The sequence below is a fragment of the Pteropus vampyrus genome, unplaced genomic scaffold (genome assembly GCF_000151845.1).
Source record: "Pteropus vampyrus isolate Shadow unplaced genomic scaffold, Pvam_2.0 Scaffold38, whole genome shotgun sequence".
NCBI classification, from domain to species: Eukaryota; Metazoa; Chordata; class Mammalia; order Chiroptera; family Pteropodidae; genus Pteropus; species Pteropus vampyrus.
The window spans coordinates 9,184,576-9,208,318 of NW_011888819.1; the positions used below are offsets into that span (position 1 = coordinate 9,184,576).

Sequence of the window (23,743 nt, forward strand, 5' to 3'; positions counted from 1 at the left end):
CAGCTATCTCCAAAATGGTGCCAGGCATGCGCAAGAAGCCACCTTGGCTCCCCCAGAGCAGCCCGCCCACCGTTTGAATACCACTGAGGGCAGCCAATGCCACACAGAGCCAGGTAAGTGCTAGCTGTATCCACTCAAAATCCTGACCCACAAAATCATGATACAATAAAACAGTTGTTGTTTTAAACCACTGAATTTCTCGGTAGTTTTTTTATAATCTGAATTAGATAACTAGAAAAAAAATGAACTCGATTGATTGGTTCCTTCAGCTAACTTGTGTTTAAATCAGGAGTCAAATTCAGTCTGTTTTAACATCAGGGCCTATAATCTTTCCCTTCTTTTATAATGCCTCCAGTGACAGATTTATACTTTGAAGCTATTTACTTTTTAAATAAACCAAATGTCTATTTATTATTTTAATACCTAATTTTTGCCTAAAAGCTTATAGCTTAAAAGTATTTCATGCTTTCTCATAATTTCTTTCATTCTTACAACCAACCACTGAAATAAATCTTATCATTTCTGTTTTGTAAAAGAAGCAGCTACAAAGAAATGAAACTGTCTCCCATCAGGTTGCCTGACTCCAAAAGGGACATTCTTACCAGTAAATTAAAATACTTTTTCATCTATCCCATACTGGGTTCTTTATAATACAATATTTAAAGAGAGAATAATCTATCTTCAGTTTGGATTCCATTGGAAAGCTTAGTATTATTGCTATCTTTGTGCCAAGATAAAACTTCAGGATGAGAAAGCAGAAATTTATGCCAAGGAAATTAATATTGTTACTTTCAGTTCCAATTTTTACTTTAAGTTTTATAGTATTCCATTTACTAAAGTTGTCCCTCCAAGCACTAAATAGTTCTATCTTGCTACTCAGCAGAGAAATCCAGAAAGTGTTTCTATCAGCAAAATGTTGATTAGCCCCCTCAAATGTTAAAGTGATGTAGCTGATGGCAGTATGCATTGATATTAAGTTCCATCCTTTCCAATTAAGACAGAATGCTTCTCTTCCTGGTAATTCTTTTAGATCCTAGCTCTTCTCTCATGTGCATTTTTATGACTGGTCCTACTTGCCTAAAAATTATGAAATCGATAAATGAGTTAGACGATTATAAAGAGTAATACGTATTTCTTCAGAGTTTCATGCAATACCTTTCACTCCTTTCAGTGAGTATTTTTTATATAGCCATTGTTACAGATACCATTAATTGCTTTAAAATCTTTTTCAAAATTGAACAATATATTTTAAATAAACCAGAATAAAAATAGGCTTTCATTTATACTCTTTCTCATATAGATGATCAAACAGACATCACCTAGAGCCCCCTCAATTACTCCCTCATGCAACTGATATAACCAAGAAGTATAGTCTCCGTGGGGTAGTAACTCACTGTGAAGAACAGACCTAGAAAATATGTAGGTAAAGGGGCATAAAGTACAATTCTAAAATGGTAAAAGGAAGTATCGGGCATTACCTGTGTGACTGACAAGGATGAAAACCCAGAAGTTGTAAAGAATAACCTCCCTAGAATGGAAAAGTCCATTAGATTGAAGTGCAATTGTCCCCTAAAGGTATACATTAGGGAGATGAGGGAAGATATAAAATGCAAGTTCCACAGGAGTTATCTGTCTCCTATGATGTTAAGCTTACATGCAAATATCTTTTGATCCTGGCAAGATCTGCTGAATTATATAACATACATTAGTATTAATTCTTGGACCTGAGTAATCAACAGCTACTCATCTTTAATTGTAAATTTTCTCTTTAAATTCTCCCCCACCTCTCTTTTTTTTTTACTCTTATTAAGTTTTGGACCACTTCATCTGCCTCAATTAAATACATACTTTTCAAAACCAATCTGGACCATGACCAAGCAAATATAGATTTCATTATGGAAACCAAATGTGGATTTGTCTCATTTCTCAAAGTGCTACACAATAATTTCATTAATGCTCTTTATCCTAGATGAAACACTTTTTTATATACTCACAAATACAGACATCAGCAAAAAATATGTGGTAAATAGGAATAGATGATGTTGTTGAAAACCTAGCTGCTGGCAGCATTTCTTATCTTTCTGTTTTTCAGTATTGACATATTTTCGATTGTTACGATGATATATTTCAAATGCAGGTTAGACATATTTTTTTACTATAAAATATTCAAATATGTACCCTCCAGCTCTTTGAGTATTAAATAAAATCCCTACATATTTATTACTAAAAAAATCCTAAATGACTAAAAGATATGAATGAGAAAATAGGAAAAAAAAAATAGATGGAGGGTAAAAAAATTAAGACACCGTAGGGGTTCCAGTTAAGAAAAACAAATATTTTAAAACTAGAATAAAGACTGCATTACTTCAAACCTATACAAAAAAAAAAAATATGTGTGTGTGTGTGTGTGTGTGTGTGTGTGTGTGTGTGTGTGTGTGTGTGTATATACATATATAGCCATCTCTGGTCCAGTACCTCAATTGACTGCTGAGTAAACTGAGGTCTCACACACTCACTGATTTGCCTGACGTTGCAAAATCAGAGTAAAAACCTTAAGAATACTATCTCTGTATAAGATGAAATTCCCAAGATAAATGAAGTTTCTCAAATACAGCTGATAGGTACTCTCACGGACAATTTATACGTACACAGGCTCAGCGAGCTTTGGTAAAACTTAATAAGGTCCTGGCTGACTCTTCGGTTTGTTCCATTTTACTTTTTTGTGCTCATCAAAGCAATATATGCACATGATTAAAATGCTAAGTGATTTACATCCGCTCCTACCCATCCAATTTCATTCCTCCTGAGAGTCAACACATTCAAACTGTTTATATTAGTAGTTTTCCAGGTATTCTTATATCTTTAAATAACATAATAATAGTTATCAACATTAGGCATTATATATTGAATTCCTACTACACAGAAAATGTTTCAGTTCTTTTACAGACCAAACACACACCACCTTCTTTCTTCCATGTCCTATGCCAACGCCCTGGTATAGTTATAGCTCTACTTTGATGCTCCTCTTTTATTTACTCCACCAACCACACAAGTCTATCCTAGCTCATATTTATGAAGATATTATCACTCCTGTTCATCCCTTCACTTCTCTGTCATGTCACACTCTAGCACACTACTGAAACTATGCAAAACACGTTTTTACTTGGCTGTCTTCTAGAGTCCTTCATTCTCCTGTCTCAATCAAGTCTTGCTCACTAAAATCATTGGACAATTTTATGCCACTGCTCTTCAGAGTTGGATCTGAATTAAAATCCTGGATGACATGAATCCTTTTATGGTTTACTGCCTCACTTCACTTAGGTACATTCTCAAGTAACTATCAAAGAGTGTGGTGAAGTAAATTTTCTGGATTGCATGAAATATACGTATATCTGTTTAATAGTTTAATGAGCACAGCTGTTTTTGGTTGAGAATATTTTCCCATTTGAACTAGAAATTATTGCTTTTTGTCTTCCAGCAGCCAGCAATACTGGAAAGAGTTATGATTCCAACTGATTTTTGATCTCTTATTGGGTGATTTTTAGAAAGATTTAGGATTATCTCTTTATCCTTCTTTTTTTGAAATTTAACAATGACACATTCAGAGTTAGTTCTTTTTATTTTTCCATCACATTTGGCATTAGCAGGCCTCTAAAAATTGGAAACTTACATCCCTTTTTAGTCTTAAGAATTATGATATAATATATATTGTCTTTAATATATTATAAACCTGCCTTGATTTTCTTTGATTTTTAAAACTCTTGAATGGATACTCCACATTTTTTATATTCCTTCTCGTATTTTCTACCCCCCTTTTTTATTCTCCACTTTATTTTAAAGCCTTTTATGAGTCTATTTGCATACTATTCTTACGTTAGGAATGTAACAATCTTTCAATTGTTGAAGTTCTTAACTAGACTCTCCTTTCAAAGTCATCTTCTATTGCCTGAAATACCTCTACTTCCACTAGAGATGATTCTTAGGTTGATCATCAACACACAACCAATGTCTCCTAGGGAGACAAAAGTCATATTATCTGTCCTAATTATTATCACTCAGCTTATTCATTTTTCTAGAAAAGAAGTCTCTGTTGGTTTTTGTTTTGTTTTACCCTTGTTTTATGTTTCTTTTTTCCTTTTCCATTTTTTTTTTTTTTTTTTTTTCCTTTTTTTTTTTTTTTTTTTTCCTTTTTTTTTTTTTTTTTTTTTGGCCAGGGTAAAACATCAAGCTTCTAGTCATCCTATGCTCAAGTGTAGCTAAAGAAAACTGTTATTTTTATAGGCAAACAGTGAACACTGACAGCGTCATTATTTAATGTTTATTTTGACTGTCCACTTTGAGTGGTCAATGTATTTTCTGTATCAATAGTAAAGTGTTTTTAATACGAGTCTAGAAAAGAGCCAATGGACGCCACCCACCTAGCACTCCTTCATCTCTCCTGCCATTCATTTTCCTCGCTATTTCTTGGTCTGCAACTCTCTCTTCCTATTTATGAGAACTTCTCATAAATATTTATGTCGGAAGCTTCTTTTACCCTGTCTCATCAAGGTGAACTCACTCGTTTCATTTTTATTTGCAATAAATGTGTTAAAATATCCTGATAGCCTTCCCGCTTTCTTGTTGATTGTTCTAAGTTTAAGAGCTTCTTATAGCTTCATAATTTTAATGGGGGTCTTAGAAAGAAGAGTTCCTCATAAGCTCAAGCTGCAGCCTTAAAGAAGAAATTAAAATGTATTTAATATCTTAGAATAAATTATAGTTTGATAGAGATAAGGCAAATTACAAAATAAAATATACTCATGTGTTGATTTATAAAATAAAATATATTATGGAATTTAAAGGATGTTTTTGTATTTCAGCTGCTGTACCCAACCCAAATGATTAGAGAGAAGTTTATGACGTGTTATTCTATGACTCGCCTAATTTAAGTCAATATAACACATGAGAAAATAAATATTCTCCTCTCACTTTAAAAAGATGAACAGAAGAGAAACTCAACTTCAATAAAATATTAAAGTTTGTAAATAGAATAAGGATACTGTGAAGCTGATAAAACTAATAGTATGTATACACTGAAAAATGATAGAGGGAAATAGAGGAGAAATCTAAGGAAATAAGAGGATAACTAGGGAGAAGAAATTGTTAACAGAAAGAACAGAAGGAACAGAAGAATCGAAAAAGGACATCAAATCATCACCAGCTGCGGTATGGACTACAGAAGGTGATGGTGAGAGACAAGGCTGATAAAATAAGCTAGGGCTATGTTGTGGAAGGCTGTGCCTCTCAAGCTGGTTTGCAAGAAACCACAGGAATATGCAGCAATTTGCCAGATGTTTACATACTCCCTGGAACATATTCCTGGAGCATCAAAGTAAGGAATTTAATAATAAAGATTTAAAACATTATTGGAATACGGTGACGTTTTAAATAAATTGTAATAGAAAATATGAAATATCAAAGACATATTAGTTTTGGAGATAGCCACTGCATTTGCCTGAGAAGTTTTCTTCACTGTCTTTAGCAGTTAGGAGTATAGTGATTAAAAGGCTTAAGAATCATCATTACAGCTTTAACGAGTAGACAAGTATCCAAATAGTGGTACAATCAAAACAAAATTTTAGTGTGTCTAGCCGGAAGTAGGGTAAAAGATGGAGTGAAAATGGGATAGATTTGAGGTTCTGGAATCTTTCAGGAGGCTATAACTAGCCCAAGCTAGAAATTATAAAAGTTCAAGCAGAACAGTATATTATAGATGAGAACAAAGATTTAAAAGCAAATTCATTATAGATGATGATTCCATCAAAGCTAGCACGTGACTACATCTGGGGACTGAGGAAAAAGCCTGGATAATCCATAAGATATTGTGGTGCCACTGATGGGATGATAGGAAGAGGTTTGTAAAGTTACATTTTGGTTTGGGGCTCATATTGCACATGGATGTACAATTATAGTTTGTTATGCTTGTAAAATATATAATATTCAGAAATAAATGAAAGTTAGTATCCTGAAGAAGATATTTTTTGTGTTCACAGAAAGAAGGAAATAGTTTGTGTAAGATGATTCCATCAGAGATTTAACAATTAACCTCAGAACCAGTCACTTTGACCGCTGTAGAAAAAGTAATTAGGCACCTACGGAAATGAAAGCACTGCTCGGCAGCAGATGCTCAGGGTAAAGTTTAAGGTGGGAAGGGGGGTATAGTGGGAATAATTAGCCCCTTCATGCACCTGTAGCAAGGAGCAGGCTAAAAGAGAGTAAATAAATCACAGTTCTAAGGAAAACTGAGCAATTCTGTGAGGTAAAATAACAAAAGAGAATTAGAGTGTCTACATATAAGGGGAGATCAAAAATGCTTCACTGCAGTAATCAAGATAATTAAATCACCTCCAGGTTTTTATTATTTTCTTATATCTTGTTTCATCTTCATATTGCTTGTATAAGGTGAGAAATTTATATTTATTCATTACTTGAGATGTCACTTGAATAAAACTCTTATAGAATAGCACAGGAACATAGCTTTGCTTGAGAAATAATGTGTCAGTGGGATCAAAGGAAAGAAATTTGAAATAAGAACCAGCAGATCTGGCTTTAATTCTAACCTTCTATAATGAGCTCTGATATTTTATAAAATTCATGCCTGCATTCATTCATTCATTCATTCAATAATCATTAACTAAGTGCCTACTCTCTTCCAAGATCTGTTCTAAGAATCTGTGATACATCAATGAAAGCAAATATTCCTGCTCTTATGGAGATTATATTCTTGCAGGAAGATACAGAAATAAAAAGTAAAAATAAATAAGTAAATTAAGTATGTTAGAACATGGTAAGTGCTATGGAAAAATGTTAAAAGTAGAATAAAGGGAATAGTAAGTTGGGCATTGGGAGAGTCAATGTTTAAGGCGTGACCCAGATAGGTCTCATTTCAAAGAAGCCATGAGGATAAACGGGAGTTGCGGGTATGTGGGAAAGGTATGCTATTTTGGTATTACTCATAGGGCTTAGTTTAGTATCACAGATATAATCAAATTCTAATATATTTATGTTTAATATAAACAAATATAAAATTATTTAATTAATCTCTCTATGCCTGTTTTCTTGTCTACAAAATGAAGGAACTGAACCAGATCCAGAGTTATCTAAGTAAAAACAGCAAAGATTAAGAGCTGGTTGTATTAAAGAGAATGTGTTAAAAGTCCCTGATATGGGCAGTACTTTGGCCCATTCATAAAACAGAGAAAAGGCCAGTTTTGCTGACACACAAAGAACATGGAGGACCAACTACTGTGTAAGATAAGTATGGAATGGAAAGGGGGTCCTAGATCAGTGTTTAGCAACATTAGTTGGTTATGATTTTAAATTATCAAGTCTAACACATACACTTTTAAAAACAAATTGAATACATTGGATAAAAAGATAAAATAATACACATGGTAAAAATACATTTTATTTTCTGAAGTATCTGTTTCACGTATGTGTGTCAGTGTTTGTGTGCATAATTGGTCACCATATAAAGATTTCTTTTGGGAAACATAACAAAAAAGTTTGACAGAGATCATGCAGAACCTTAAAAATGATGTTAAAGCTTTAGAAAGTATAACACAAAGGAGACTTCCAGGTCCAATCAGGGTAGCTGGAGAAGACAAATCTTGAAGTTGCAGGTAGCTGTATGTATGTATACCATAAGAAACAACTTCCTAACAGCCCCATCAGTTCAACCATGTGATTGGCTTTCTGTCACTGGAAACTGGATGGTCATCTGTCGGAGATGCCATAGAAAGGACTCTTGCATACCTTTGGGACACATCCCTTAGGAGCAAGGCTTCACACCAGGGAGTGGCAGATGCATGCTAATGTCTTCCCCATCAAGAAAGTTGCAATTAAATTTAGTTTTAAGTCATTAACATAAAAAATAGTAATAAACAACAAACAGAAAGTGTGAAAGGAGTGATACAGCTGGTAAAAGTTTAAAGGTAGGTGAGACTATTCTGAATCAGGGTAAATTAAGGAAATTTTCATAAGGAAAAGAAGAGGTTTAGCTAAATCTTGAGGCAAAGGTGGTCATGAACAATTGGGAGAAAAAGAAAAAAGAGTGTCCTTTCTCCACCAGGAGAAGACAAATGTGCATGAGACAGGATGAACAGGTGCAATCTTTTTGGTAATTATAGATAAACTCATTTGAGAGACACCACTGAGGAGAGGGACCTCACTGAGTCAGGGCATGTTATAAATTGGGAAGTTAAAACTGGGTCAGCTTTTCTTGGACTTTATCTTAAAGTATCAGTCAAATGACAGAATTAGTTCAGGAATATTATTTGGACAGATGTGTCCATTTACATTAGAAACACTGTAAGAGAAAACTGAATATATATATATAAAATGTATCGGTCGTGGTCCAGTCAGGAAAACAAAAAATATTTCAGGTATTTCAATCAAGAAGGAATCGAATACAAAGCATTAGTTATTTATAAAACTCGTGGAAGGGCTATAGGAGTAAAGCTGAAGTAGGGGGTGGTATAAGCCCTCCAGTTGACTTCTAGCTTTCGGAGGGTTGAAAACTTCAGGAATCAGAAGGAAACTAAACCTATGATCGGAGCTGCTTATAGCACCCAGTGGAATGATTCACAAGAGGCCACTGAAATCTCCCCATTTGCCAAAGCCCACACATCAGCCTACTACAAACAAAGGAGCAATGATACAGCTCTGCTTCACTTCTGCCTTCCAAGTCTCATGCAGTGCCTCTCTGTGGTGAAACTGAAAGCTGGACCTTGCTGGGTGCAGGGAAGTGTCGTCCCTAGACATCTAGACCCACTACCCAAAAGAGAGCCAGCAGCGGGTAAAAATGATTGCTCGTTAAAAATATACATGTATATACACACACATATACATATATACTTTTTTACATATAGTTGTAGTTATATATATAATTGTAGTTATACACACATATTTATAGTTACATAATACAGGAAGTAAGAATAGAATAAATTTCTGATAGCCCACTAAAAAACAATTGGCCAGAAATTAGAGTAAAAGTGAAGTAAAAAGGTAAGGTGAGGAATGCCGATTTTTGGTAGTAGAGCTTTCATTTACCTCATTGGCAATTAACAGTTGTTTTGACCAGCTGCACCTTTGCTCATGCTCGGTAGCAAGCAGATGCCATGTAAGCAGAGTGGTTATGCACACAAGCTCTGATTCAGACTGGGTGCAAATCCGGACCTGATCCCTATTAGCTATGTAACCATAGCAAGTTATGTAATATTTCTGAGCCACCATTTCTTAAGTTGTACAAAATATTACCTACCCCGCAATGTTCTTTGAGAATAAAATGTGACAACATCCATAAGTTTCCTGACCAGAGAGGACATAATAAATGCAACAAAACAGCATCAAACGAGTAATATGTGGTGAAGAGAAGCATGGTGATTTTTTTATATGAATATGATGTTCTCATCTTTGAGAAACTCATACTCAGATAAAAAATATTGACTAACAAAAACATAGCAGAAATAAAAATAAATTCTAGTTACAATAACATGTTATTAATAATTCAAAAGTCTGAAGTATTTTAATATCATCTACTGAATACTTATTATTTAAGAGATTTAATAGTCTAGAAGGTATATATGTATTAATTCATTTAATATTCACAAGCACTCTAAGGTATATATTATTTCTCTTATACAAATGAGGAAGCCTATGCACAGAAAGAATAAGCTACTTATCCAGAGAGAGACAGCAGGCAAATGGCAGAGGCAGGGTTAGAAATCCAACTAGTTTGACTCCAGAGTCCATGCTCCTAATAACACACTGCATTGCAATTACTCTTAAATCTCTCCCCTTTTTTCCAGGCTCTTTTACATAACAACTAGCAAAGTACACCTCTAGTTGGGGTGGGGGATAAAGGGAGAAGATGACCATAGATGATAATGAAGGCAGTTGTAAGGATCACAGACAAAATGAAAGGGCACCTGTCAGTAGGAAGAGGACGAGAGTGACCAATGTAGGACAGTTTGGTCAGTGGCAGTCATCATCATAATAGCTGCCATTGATTAAATATCGTGATCTATTTTCCCATTTGTTCTTACCTACAAATTATCTTCATCTTAAAAATAATGAAACTGAAGCCCAAGAAACTTAAATACCTTGCTCAAGTTCTCATATGTAATAATTGGTGGGAGGAGAGACCAAGCCAAGTGTATCTGACTTTATTGTTTGGTTATGATCCTAGTGGATTATATGATAAACATAGGAAGATGGATTTCTTGGAGTCTGTTTTGGCACAATCCTTCTAATTTATTCTCTTTCTAAAATTACTGTACTAGAATATTTAAAACCACAACATGAATATTGTGAGTTTTCAGAGCTTGATGAGGCATAATTCACTGTAACCCGTAGCCCGTAGTCTTCTTGGAAGTGGTATCAACCCAGAAAATGGAAGCACGAAGAGGAGAGCATTTCTCCAGTCCTGTGGCTGGGAACTGTGTGCTTACAACTAAAGACTGAATTTCCTGACTCTTCTGGGTAGATGATAAATGTCTGAGTCTGTTTAAGCTCCTTTAACAAAATATCATAGACTGGGTTGCTGATAAAACACAGAAATGCATTTGTCACAGTTCTCAAGGGTGGGAAGTCCAAGATCAAAGTGCTGTCAGATCTGCTGTCTGGTGAAAGCCAGCCTCCTTAGCTGACAGACAACTGTCATTTTGCTGGGTCCTCACATGATGGGAAGGATAAGGGGGCTCTTCTGGGCCTCTTTCACAAGGGCAGAAATCCCATTCATGAGAGCTCTGCCTTTATGACCTAATCACCTCCCGAGGGCTCCCCCTCCAAATATCATCATATTGGGGATTAGATTTCAACATATGAAGTTTGTGAGTACAAAAACATTCAGTCTATGGTCTAAGTTATCATTCTGAACTGGAAGTGGTTCTGAATATAAGTTCATAAACTCAAATATGCAAGAAGACTTCTTAATTTTTCAAATTCAATCAACTGAGTGCCCACTTTTCTCTGGGGTTATGTCTAAATTCAAGGAGCTGGTCTGGGAACATTTCGTTGGCAGTCATCTATCTACATCTCAAATGTGGCCCCTGCACAGACATATTCCATCACATCTGATCCTCAGTGCCTGGTCCCTGTAGATGCATAAACCCTCCATTTTTTCTGTAAGTCTCCTCGAGTCTCTCTCCTCCTCTTCTCCCTCCCCACAATCAACCACATTTTTCATCTACACAGAAATTCTTTCTGTGAATCATGAAGGAGACTTTGATATTCTGGTCTTAGCCAGGAGTAGATTAATTTTCCTCTGCATTCTTTTCTTTCCTTAGGCAATAAACACAGAAAACTCTAATAATAGAATGTGGTAGAAAAAGAAGAAAATTTCAGGGGAAATTTTGAACAGTATTTCGAAAAGTGCATCCTACCACGAGTTAGGCATCTTCTTTTTTTTCCTCAACTGCTTGAAACAATTGGGCAACTGAAAACATTTAAATTTTTTTAAATTTTTAAAAGAACAAGGAAAACATAATATATTTATCTATTTCCATCTCATGTCCTAAACAGTGGATATTGCCATGTTTCAATGTGTGTGTGCATTAGTATCACGTACATATTTCTGCTTTATTTTAAAAAGAAACTTACATGAGAGCTACATAACATTCTTTAGAACAGCAAACACTAGCAAGTCTTAATAGTAACTTAAAAATTCTTAAAGAGTGCTCCCATACTGAAATGTTCACTGCTTAAAATTTGCGTTATTAAGCTTTGCTCATGTGGTTAGTGAGTTGTGTCTAAGTCAGAAGTTATTTAGCAATTATTTTTCATTGTTCTAATAGCCAGTTAGATTTCTTTTCAGGGATGATTCTATAAAGGCTGATGGGCAAATGAGAGCTTTCTCATCACTCAATCATATGGAGAAGAGTGGCTACTTTCTATATAATCAATTCATCAGCCATTATGCTGGTCAATAGCTCAGCAATTCATTCAGCAGCAATCCATTAGATTCATTTGTCTCAGTGTCTGAAATGATCAAAGTTTTTTTCAACATTTAAGTTCATATATGAGATTAATTTCATGTATAAGTGATACAAAATTAAAATTTTGTCATAAAATAAAATGAACTATTCCAAACTGAATATTATGAAATTTATTTTAGCTCTTTATACTTTAAAAATAAAGGTTACCACTTTAATAAATTATATCAAGATAATAATCTACATATAATCTGTAAATAATATATGATGTATTATATAAGGGAATTGAATAATTGAATAAAAAAGACAAATCACTAATGAACTTATTTGGGGGTGTCTGAGTTTGGGAGGTAAACCAAGTAAAATACATCCTGTGGAAGAGCCATTTTTTTATCCTTAGCCATTTTTTCCTCCCTAAAAAAAAAAAAAAACATATTTAGAAAGAAATGAGTTGAAATCTCAATGTGAATATTACATTTTTTAATTCAGGTAAATAATGCTGCTTGAATAATCATTAGAGCTCACACGGTAAAAAGATAAAGTAAATGGGAATTTTTTTTCTGGCTGAAGGTGAATAATTTAAAGAAGAAAAATCATAGAATCTTACCAAAAGTTTAAATCAATTTAATGTAATCATTGGAAATACAAAAGGCTTCTTGCTATGCCATATTTTACTGATACAGGAGACGAATGATGATTAAAAGTAATCATTCAAGAAGATTGATGGATTTATTAAGGCAAAATTACAATCCAAAGCTTATGCAAACTACGACCAATTTCACCTGTTCCTGAATTTTATTCAACTTATGGATATTTTTAAAAATTGGTTGCTTGGTATTATTCTCAAATTTTCACCTTATTTTTACTTTAAAAACCTTTACATGAGTATTAACCTTATTCTAGATTAAAATCACTAATGTTTTTTCTATTTCAAAAAGTTTTTCAATGTAGTGTCATTAGTAATAGCTACTTCATTATCAGAAAATGGGTTGTCATAAGGCTGCATTGTGATGGTTTGTAATAGTTCCTGTCCCCAAAGAACTTCCATATCTAATGTTATCGTTACTGAAGAGGTTACACACTCACTCATAAGAAGTCTTCGTAAGGGTTAGCCTTATATAGCAATATATAATCTTTAATGACACATGAGACATCATAATACATGGAGATATCAACATTTTTCAAATGCCATTATTATGACCTTCAAGATAATATAGTTTGTCTACGGCCATGCCACCCTGAATAAGCCTGATTCCATCTGATCTCGGAAGCTAAGCAGGGTCGGGCCTGGTTAGTACTTGGATGGGAGACCAGGTGCTGTAGGCATAAAAAATAAAAAATCAGGCATTGTAAACTGACAAGGTCCTTGCAAGCTGTGAGGTCAACCAATGATTGCCTCACCTAAATAAATAAATAAATAAATAAAAACATAGTTTGAAATTAAAAGACTATTAAACATAAAAACAAAACTTTTATAGGTAAGAGGTTTTCCAGCCTCGAGGGTGTGACTCTTTAGACATGAAACAGCTGGGATTCCATTGGCAAGGTTATATTCATATAGTTGTCTAGATAATAAGTAAAAAAATTTTGGTCTACAAATGGATTTTTATTCTTGCTTAATTTTTTTTTACCCAAAGTAAACATTTCTTTCTCTCTTAAGAAAATATCCACGGAATCATTACTAAGCATACACAAAATTAAAACCGTACTTTCTAGGTTAAATTTACTCTCACTGAAATAATTTATAACTGCCAAAATTCCAACATTATGAAAATTCCTACATTCAGCATAACTTCTAACACTCTTTCAATTCATTTTTGCTAGAGCCTTTCTCTTTGATTCTCTACCTGAAGTCTGAAGCCCTTGCACTTGATAATGTCAACTTTTAAAATAAGAAGAGTCAGGAGTGGGAGAGGTTTCAGCCATATAACTGCCACTTTTGCCCTGAAAAATATTTCTTACCATAATTTCAAATGACAAACTCTAAGTGTGTCATTTAATGCTCATCACTAAGCATTTTTTTACAGAAGTTATATTGAAGCCATAAGTAAAGCTTCTAACTAACCAGAGGCCTTTAAAGTTGTCTTTCAATCAGCATCATATATATAATATATATTGCATATTACATCTTTTTTGCTAACTTATTATTAATATTTTGAGAACCAGAAGCATAAGGTCTGATAAGAGCTGAATACTCAGCCATATATCTCTGTAATTCAGTTAAACTCTTTTAAAAATTGATTTGTACGAACAGGTTGCTATATCCTTCTATGAAAGAAGTAAAAGAATTCTATTTATAAAACCCATAATAAAATTCTTACCACATGTTGACCAGTAGATTAGAAGCAGTGAGACAAAAATAAGCCTTATATTTGAAGAGAGTTGTGACATAAGCGATATGTATTGTTGAAAATAAAACTTATTTTGGAAGTTAAATATTATATTAAATACAGGCATGTACAACTTATTACTAAATAACATACAAATGCATATTCCGAAGATATGGTCTCTGTCTACCACCTTTTACTTGGCAAAAAAAACCAAAACATCCACACCTTGGAATTTAGGGGACAGAGAAAAGGCACTAACTACCATTGATACAGGGAGTTACTAGAGAGTTTTGAGCGGGAAGTGAAATAGATATGATTTTAGAAAGATCACTCAGGCAACCATGTAAAGGGTAGAACTGACGAAGTGATCACAGAAACAGAGAGACCAATTAAGGAGCTGTAGTTACAGTCCACAGTAAGATGCTGAGGCTTTGAACTAGAATAGAGACTGGGAAGAAGAGTTACAATTGGAAAATATATATAATTATTCAAAAAAACCCCATACGGCTTTATTGACTTATTACAGACTAAAGGAAGATGGTTCACACAATGGCTGCAATTTACTAGTTTGAAATAATAAATAAATATTGATGGCATTTACTAAACTGAGAAATGTAGAATGAGAACATAATTGGGTTAAAGAAAAAAGGTCCTATTTTGGATATAACATCCAAGTTGTCATGATTAAATATTAAACAGAGAGAGTGTTTGAGTGTTTTAGAGGTTATTGGGGTGCGAATGGTTGTTGGAATTATGGGGGAGGTGAGGTCATCCAGCAAGAGCATATAGATGTATGTGAAGGACTGAGGACACATTTCTGAGCTTGGAAAACAGTTCTCCATGGGTTGCTGGTTTTTATATATTTTGAAAGCAAAGGCACTGATGGCCTTTGTTCTGAACTATATTTTCAAGGATGCTTGTATAGTTAATAACTTTAGGAGAGAGAGTTAGTGTCTTCCTCCAGAGCATCAGGAGGTTTGCTTACTGACAGATATGATGATAATGACTTCCTACAGGGTGGTCAGGCAGACTTACAGCCCACTACAAAATATCTGGTTTCAAAGCTCAGGGCTCTTCTTCTATGATGAAATTCACTGAGTGTATGAGCATCTCCTGGCCTTCATTGTGTCACATTGTGGGAGTTAAGGCTCAGAGAACAGTATAAATGCTGATTCACTGGCCATTGCTAATGTTGTAAGTTAAACGATTCTTTGTCACTTTCTCAAGAGCCGCATGAAAACTGTGGCAGTTTACCTTGCAAGTAAGGTAAAATCTCAGACTCTTCATAGTTACTGACACCTGGGAAACCGCAATATTTAAGAGTTAAAATGAAAAAAATTGCCTCCTGAAAACGGCTAGTGAACTAGTCAGAAAGAAATGATACTTCATAACTCAGAAAGAAGAGAATTTTTAAGAAAGAAATTTTCAGCAATGCAGAGACAGTAAGTAAGATGAGACCTTCAAAAGGTCTATTCAATTTGGTAACGTCAACAAGAATACTTTCAAGGTGAGACAGGGTGCAAGAACGGGGTCCAGCTGGACAGAGGGGTGAAGTTCAGGAAAACATATGGTGAAAGCAGATTAAAACATCTATTTAAAGAAGTTTGATCTCTAATAGAGTTTTGGTCATGAAGAAAAGTATAAACACGGGACTACAGTTTAAAGGGAGGGCAAGGTTAATAAAATTATGTGTATGATTTTATTTTCAAAAATGAGAGAAAATCAAAATGAATAAAAGATATACCTCAGTATATCTTTAGATAAAAAGAGAAAGACTGAAGTTTGGGAGGAAGAAGAAATTAAACAGATCAAGAATTAAAATTAAGTGAATGTTCAAATGAACCTATATTTTTTTAAATCTCCCCAGCAACTCTTTAGGTATAGAAAAAGAAAAGTTGGAGAGTCCATCACAAATGACCTTTCCGGCTGGACTACTGGCTAAGAATATCACAGGTAGAACAAAAGAAGAAAATTATTTGGAAAAGCAATGCTTAAGAGAACCTTACTGCAGATAATAAATTAAAACAAATGAAGTTTTATAATTCATATATCCACATTTACAAGTATGAAGTAAAATAAACCAAATCAAGGGTATGTTAGTTTCCTAGGGCTGTTGAATGGCTTAAACAGCAGAAATGTATTATCTTCACAGTTCTGGAAACTAGAAGTCTTAGATGAAGGTAAAAGCAGAGTTAGTTCTTCCTGAAATCTGTGTGGTTTGCTAGGGGCCTTTTTTGACTTGCAGAAACATCACCCTGATCTCTGCTCATCTTCACATGGCATTCTCCCTATGTGTGTGTCTTTGTCCAAATTTCCTTTTTTATGAAGACACCAGTCATATTGGATCGAGGTTCACCCTAAAGGCCTCATCTTATGCTGACTATGTCCGCAATGACCCTATTTCCAAATTGGGAGGTGCTGAGGGTGAGGACTTCAACATATCTTTTTGGAGGACGCAACTCAACAAAGTTTATACTCATCTTTCAAAGAAAAGTCTCCTCCCACTAGCTCAGATAACTCTCTAAATTGCTTGTGAGTTACACACCAACGTGTTGAGGTGCTGCCTACAAAGAGCGCCTCGTACTATCTGGCATTAAACACAGCTCACTAAGAATCTTCTACATCCTTCTATTTGTTCACTAGGACAGCCATAACAAATAATCACAGACTGGGTAACTTAAACAACAAACATTTATTGTCAAACAGTTCTCGAAGCCAGAAGTCCAAGATCAAGGTATCAGCAGATTTGGTTCCTCCTCAGACCTTTTCCTGGCTAGCAGATGGCTGCCCTCTTGCTGCCTATTCATGTGGTCATCTCTCTGTGCATGCCCCTGGTATCCAAATTCCCCTTTTTTTAAGATACCAGTCAAACTGGATTAGTGCCCACCCTAACGACCTCTTTTTAATCACCTCTTTAAAGACCCTGTCTCTCTAAATAAGGTCACATTCTGAGATACTGAAGGTTAGGGCTTCAACATATAAATTTGGAGAAGACATATTTTGACCCATAACAGCTGCCTAAGTTATACTTCCCAGAAAATGTGGTAGCAAGAATCCCAGCATACTTCTGTTCAGATAATAAACAGAAGACTTATTTCTTCTACTCCCTACATGATTTTTTTCTATCTCCATTCCAAAGGCCATTCCACAAGTTGTTAGGAGATCTCTTATTCTTGGAGAGAATGGGGTGGGCTCTCTAACCAGTTGCCAGTCCCTAGAGATGGTAATTCAAACCTGTAGCATCATATAAGAAAGAACAATACAGAAATAAAATACAATAATGAGACATTCTCCTATTGTGGTTTAAAAAGCAGATACAAAACTATATAATTAAGAGAAAGAAAACCACTAGAATTCTTCTTAGACCTGAGCAATTTTTGGCCTGAAAATCTTAGTTTACAGGAAATGAAATGTTGCATATTTATGAAATAAGACTGGAAACCAAGTACATAATTTCCTAGCTTTTTAATAACGAAATTAAAAACATAACCTTGTATTTCATAGAAAATGTAATATGGTAGCATAAATCATAAGCTGGGGGCATAAAAAAAATTCTAAGTTTCCAAATAAATCTAACTCTAACCCAGTTTTAGAGTCAGAAATCAGTACCAAAATCCTCCATAACCTAACAAAATTTGCTATGGATTTACATATTGGGTGATCATTGAAATATAACAAATAGTTGCCTTTCAAGTCTTCTGATGAAGCGGCTAAATTGGAGTAGGTTTTTTATTTTAAATAGCAATGCATCATTATCAACTGTAGGCTTCCTCCTTCCCAAATGTGCCATCACAGCATTCATGTTAAAAATAGACTTTTAATGCATTTCTTAATACCCTCAAACAATTAACCAAAACTTCATTGGAACTTTTCTTGCCAAGGAAAATGAAAATGCCATAGTCTTTCATATTCTATCAAATGTACCTCCAATATTACATTTAATGAGTGCCTCTGAGTGATAAATGACCACTTGCTTTGCTAAAACACTGATGTTCTCCTTCTAAGTGTCTTAAAATTTTTAATGTAATGACCATCTGCCTGGGGTTCTTTACTCAGGCTTCATGGGCAACTTGATTGCAATCTCCAGGAATGCCATGCTTTGGTTTAAATTCTTCACTTTTATTAAATAACACTCTACTCATCATCTTACCAGGAAAGAAGTAACACTACTGATATGAAATTTTAGGTATCCAAATACATATGGCATTCTCAATTCTAAAATATCCCTGTGTGAACTATGTGCATTATATATTAATCATAGAGATGCATGTCTTTGTGCATTCATTTACTCATTAAATTCACTCATTTCTCATACAATGATTTTTTAGTGTATGTTTTGAGGCAAATACTCTATTAGGGCTTGAAGATTCAAAGATGAAAGAGAAGGTTTATGCTTTCCGGAGGTTTACATGGCATTATAATGCCTAGTAAAACACAAGACCAATAACTGTATGTTGAATCAGAAAGCAGGCATGACTATCAAGAGAATCTGTGCGTGTGTGATGTGCATGTGTCTGTGTACATGCCCTTGTATTCAAAGAGAACAGCAAGACAAGGAGTGATCTTTTCCATGAGCTTACCTATAAAACCTATCCTTCAGCTGGTAGTGGCAACCACCATTTTCAGAAGCATGAGCTGTATCTGATTCACAAATGATCTTCATTCAGACAACACACAATGAGATAATTACTAGTATCACATATACAAACCATTTGAAGCCATAATTCTATTTGCGTTAATAGCAACAATAGCAAATATTCTTGTTTATTCTGCTTTCAGTTAATTTTAGTTAACTATAAACAGCTACTGAAATATTAATGAGGCAGACACTCATTACACATCTTTAATGCACACTACAGACACATGCTGTACAGTAGGTCTCTCGGGCTTATTCATCTTGCATAGCTGAAACTCTGTACCCTTTGACCGACACCTCCCTCCTGCCCCCCAGGCCCTGGCAACTACTATTCTACTCTCTGCTTCCATGAGTTTTATTATTTTAGGTTCCTCATAGAAATGAGATGATGTAGCATTTGTCCTTCTGTCACTAGCTTATTTTACTTAGCATAATATCCTCCAGGTTCATCTACATTGTCACAAATGGCAGGATGTCCAGAGATAACTACTTCTTCAAAGTGTTTTTTTGTAAGTAATAGTCTTTACATAATTCTTTGATCATATAAAAAACTTTATATATTTACAATTTCAAATATCATAAATATATTTTAACTCACTATTATTTAACCAATCAAAACCTAAAATCTTCATAAAAATTTAATTTATTTTAAAACAGTTGTGGTTATTTTTCTTTTTTCTCAAATAGTATAAGCCTGCTGGGTTTCTTGCAAACACACCTATTTTTACCCCAAGGGCACATGATTGATTCTCTCTTAAATCAATTATTTTTCCCAGAGAAAAATCTGTATACAAATAAGGACAGTTTACTCTAAATTAATGTCATGCTGTTCGTCTTCAATATATCCTCAGTAAATAAATGAAAGGAAGTCGGTATAGTAAACTAAGATGCATACTGAATCTTAATTATAAAGTTCATTCTCCCACTCACACATCCTTCCAGCACTTTCTGCCATTTTCTCTGCATTCTTCTCTCTAAACCCTGGGTCAGCCAGCAGTTCTACACTAATTCTGTTACTTTGCTCCTCGGGGATTCGTGAATGATAAACACAGCTGGATTGTCCACAAAGGCTTAATCTGGAAACCATCTCTATCTTCTCTCCGGTAAACTTTTTTGAATCCACGCTAATTCCATCTTCAGTTCTTTGAAGCATCGTTTCACGTCAACCATCATTTTTGGGACTTTAATCAAACCAGCCATATCCTAACGTTTTTGTCACTCTTCTTTTGAGTTTGTTCAAAATCATAATTGTATTTCTCTACATCATAAAGCAGTATTATTTTTTCAAAATCAGAAGAAATAATGGTTTTCTGTAGGAGCTCTTTTTTTTTTCTTTTTCTTGATCTAGATGAAGATTTTCCTTTTATAGTTTTTTTTTTTGTATCAAAGTTAACATGCCAACCCCCTAAACTTAGATCAGGATCTGGGCAGCCAATTGTTTTTTTCAAAAGTTTAAACTTTGTGCTATTTGATAGATCTTCTTTGTTAGCGAACTCATATCATTTTTACAGACTGGTGAGCCTTCATTCTTCATGTTCTTTCTCCTCTTCTCCTTCCACCTGTTGCTCTAGTGCCAACTTCATTTTCATGGCCGTCTATCAAGACTCAATCCGGGGATTATGTCAGTCACAAACAACACATTGTCATATGTCATGTCCCATGATTCTATATTCAATGGCTTATTTTGATTATTCTGTTACGCTAAACACAGTATTTTTATCATTTTCATTGTTTCAGATATCTGGCTTACATAAATACTGAGAACCAATTAAACAGAATCACCTTTAACCTGGGTTGTGTCAAGTTTAAATATAGTGCAGTATCACATTCAAAATTTACACATTTTAGATGCTTATATCTTCCCTGGTGCCTACTTTTGCATTCATCTCATTGCCATCATTGTTGCTGGCACCAATACTAAATTGTGCAAAGTCTTTGTTGGTGCTCCTTCTGTTTTCATCCCATTCACTTTCACAACTGCAATTGTTTGAGCTAACGTCCCATTATACTCTCGAAATCCATCTTTGAAGGCTTTAACATAATTTTGTCATTTTAAGAGCTTGACTGTCTTTGAGAAACTAATAATAAAGTCTACTGTACTGACACTGAGAAATATTTTCATCCTTTCCTTTTGTCATGTATTAGTTATCAGTCTCTTCACCTAAACACAACAATGCTGCTTTGTTACTTCTTTATAAAGTATAACACCGAGATGTTTTTGCTCTTATTTTAAGGCTTACATGTGCTTGTACTGTTAGTATTTCCTGTAAATTTGCACTAAAGGGATTATCAAAACAACTATGAATTTTCTTTAGTATGAAATTCACTTATAAAAGTTTACTACTTTTTTTTTTATCACTTGACTCTGGAATAAATATAAACTATGTTCTGCCTTCATCTATTTATCTTTCAGATGAGTCCCTGGAGCCTGGATACAGCCAAATGATTTGAATATGTTTCAGAGGTTCTCCATCACCAAATAGTTTAGTCAACTTCAGTAATAAACCCACTGGTCTGAGGTCTTCTTTTTGTTTCAAGGGGCAAAATTTGCTATTGTATGTTCTGTGACTCAGTGGTACTCAGGTCTTCAGACTGGCATTCCTTCTAGCTTGGGTTAATCTATATTGATACACATGGCAATTCAGCCAGCATAGAATCCTTCTGTGAGGTGTATTCAGTTGCCAAATCTTGGTCTGTAGACTGCCATGATGATCTGATAGTAGATGACCTGATCTCCAGGCTCCTGGCTTCCCAGAGTGTCGCTGACCCTTTATTAAAGTATTTGATTCATTTTAAACTTTAAAACTGTCACCTTGGCTACAGAAGGGAGTATTGGTTGGAAGGAGGTAAGAATAGATACAATTAGGAGATTGCTACATCAAGGAAATAATTGGGTCTTAGAAAGAGCCTGGTTGAAATGGAAAAGGAGAAATGTAGACATATTTAAGAAATATTAAAAAGGTAAAAGATAATGGAATGACGGAACAATAATGGAATACAGGGCTAGGACGGGAGGGGGCTGTCAAGAATGACTTCTGGGGTCCTGACTCAGCTTACAGGATGAAGAGTGTCATTCACTGAAAGAGAAAGTATTGGGAAAACACTAGGTTTTGTAAGCTGAGAGTGAATAGCAAAGTGTAATATCATGAGTTTGAGTTTACCGGAGGGACCTTTAGAGGATACAAATGAAAAAGCTGACATCTGAATAAAGGTCTGGGGACCATTTGAGATGACCAGGGATATTAGTCTACTCATGCTACCATAAAAAAATACCACAGATTGGGTGCTTAACCAACAGACAGTTATTCGGCAGCTAGAAGTCCCTGAACAAAGTACCTGCAAATTTGGTTTCTGGTGAGAGCCTTCCTACTGGCTTGAAGACAGCTGCTTTCTCACTGTGTGTTCACATAGCCTTTCCTCTGCTTGGAGAGAGAACAGAGGGAGGGAGAGGAAGAGGGAGAGGGGAAGGGTGAGGGTGAGGGAGAGGGGGAGGGGGAAGAGGGAGAGAAGAGAGAGGAGAGAGAGACAGACACAGACAGAGACAAAGAAAGCTATTTGGTGTCTCTTCTTATAAAGACACTAATCCTATCTGAATCAGGCCTTACTCTTATGATCTCATTTAAGCTTAATTACTTCCTTAAAAATTCCATCTTCAAATACAGCCACACTGATGGTTAGGACTTAAACGTATGAATTTTGTGGGGACACATTCGGTCCATAGCACCAGGTCAGAGATGTAATTTTGCAAAGTGTCCTCATATTGGTGGTGACTAAAGCAAGGAGAACTGATAAGACTGCCTTGAGAGAGAATAAAACAAGGAAGAAAATAAAAGCATCGCTGAACCTTGAGACATAAACTAATGCATGATTATAGGAAAATTATTCTGCAAAGGAGGCAAAGAATAAACTATATAACACGTGTAATGAAAATCATAAGCCTGGAATCCAGCAAGAGGTGCTCAGGAAAGGCCAGGAAAGCATTTAAATGAAAAATATCCTTTTTCTTTTTTTTTTTTTGGTATTTAGTGACACATTTCAGAAATATTTACTTCAGAAAAGTGGTAAGGCTAGAAGATGGACTGGAGTGGGTTGAAAACAGAGTGAAAAAAAGAAGTTTGCCTATGTAAGAGAGGAGAGATATAGGGGAAGGCTTTGAGGGTTAGGCAGGATTTTTTTTAATGGAAGATACTTAAATATGTTTTAAAGATGATTAAATAGGCAGATCACAGGATTTTTCAGGGCAGCGAACTATTCTGTATGGTACTATCATGGTGGTACATGTCATTATACACTTGTCAAAACCCACAGATTTTACAAAACCAAGAGTGAACTCTAATGTAAACTACCGACTCTGGGTGATGACAATGTGTCAGTGTAGGTTCACTGACTGTAAAAAATGTACTGCTCTGGTGTAGGATGCTGATAGTGAGAGGGCCCATGCCCGTGTAGGTTTAGGAGATACATGGGAATCTGCACTGCCACTCAATTTTGCTGTGAACCTAAAGGTGCTCAAAAAAATAAAGTCTATGTTAAAAAAAAAAATGATGACAACTATCCACTTGAAAAAGAGAGAGGAGGAGAGGGAATGAGTATAAAAAATCCGTGAGAATGAGGGGGTGGCATTTTATGGAAAATGGGAGAAATAAATAGCCATATGAATACTGAATATTGAAGGCAGAAAATCCCAGCCATCTTTCCCAACTCTATGTGCCTAGCTCTATGCTCAGAGCCAGATCTTATCATCAAGGATAAGAATAAAAGACAATTTCCTGGAGAACGTAATTCAACCTAGAGGTAATATCTGA

The 23,743-nt window shown here is 35.0% G+C and overlaps 1 protein-coding gene and 1 pseudogene across 14 annotated transcripts in view; one reads left to right on the forward strand and one right to left on the reverse strand.

Moving 5' to 3' along the window:
- The window catches only part of CHODL (chondrolectin), a 315,491-nt gene that overhangs the window by 143,386 nt on the left and 148,362 nt on the right, over positions 1-23,743 (reverse strand). The window lies entirely within an intron of this gene.
- On the forward strand, positions 13,193-13,298 carry LOC111738459 (annotated as a pseudogene).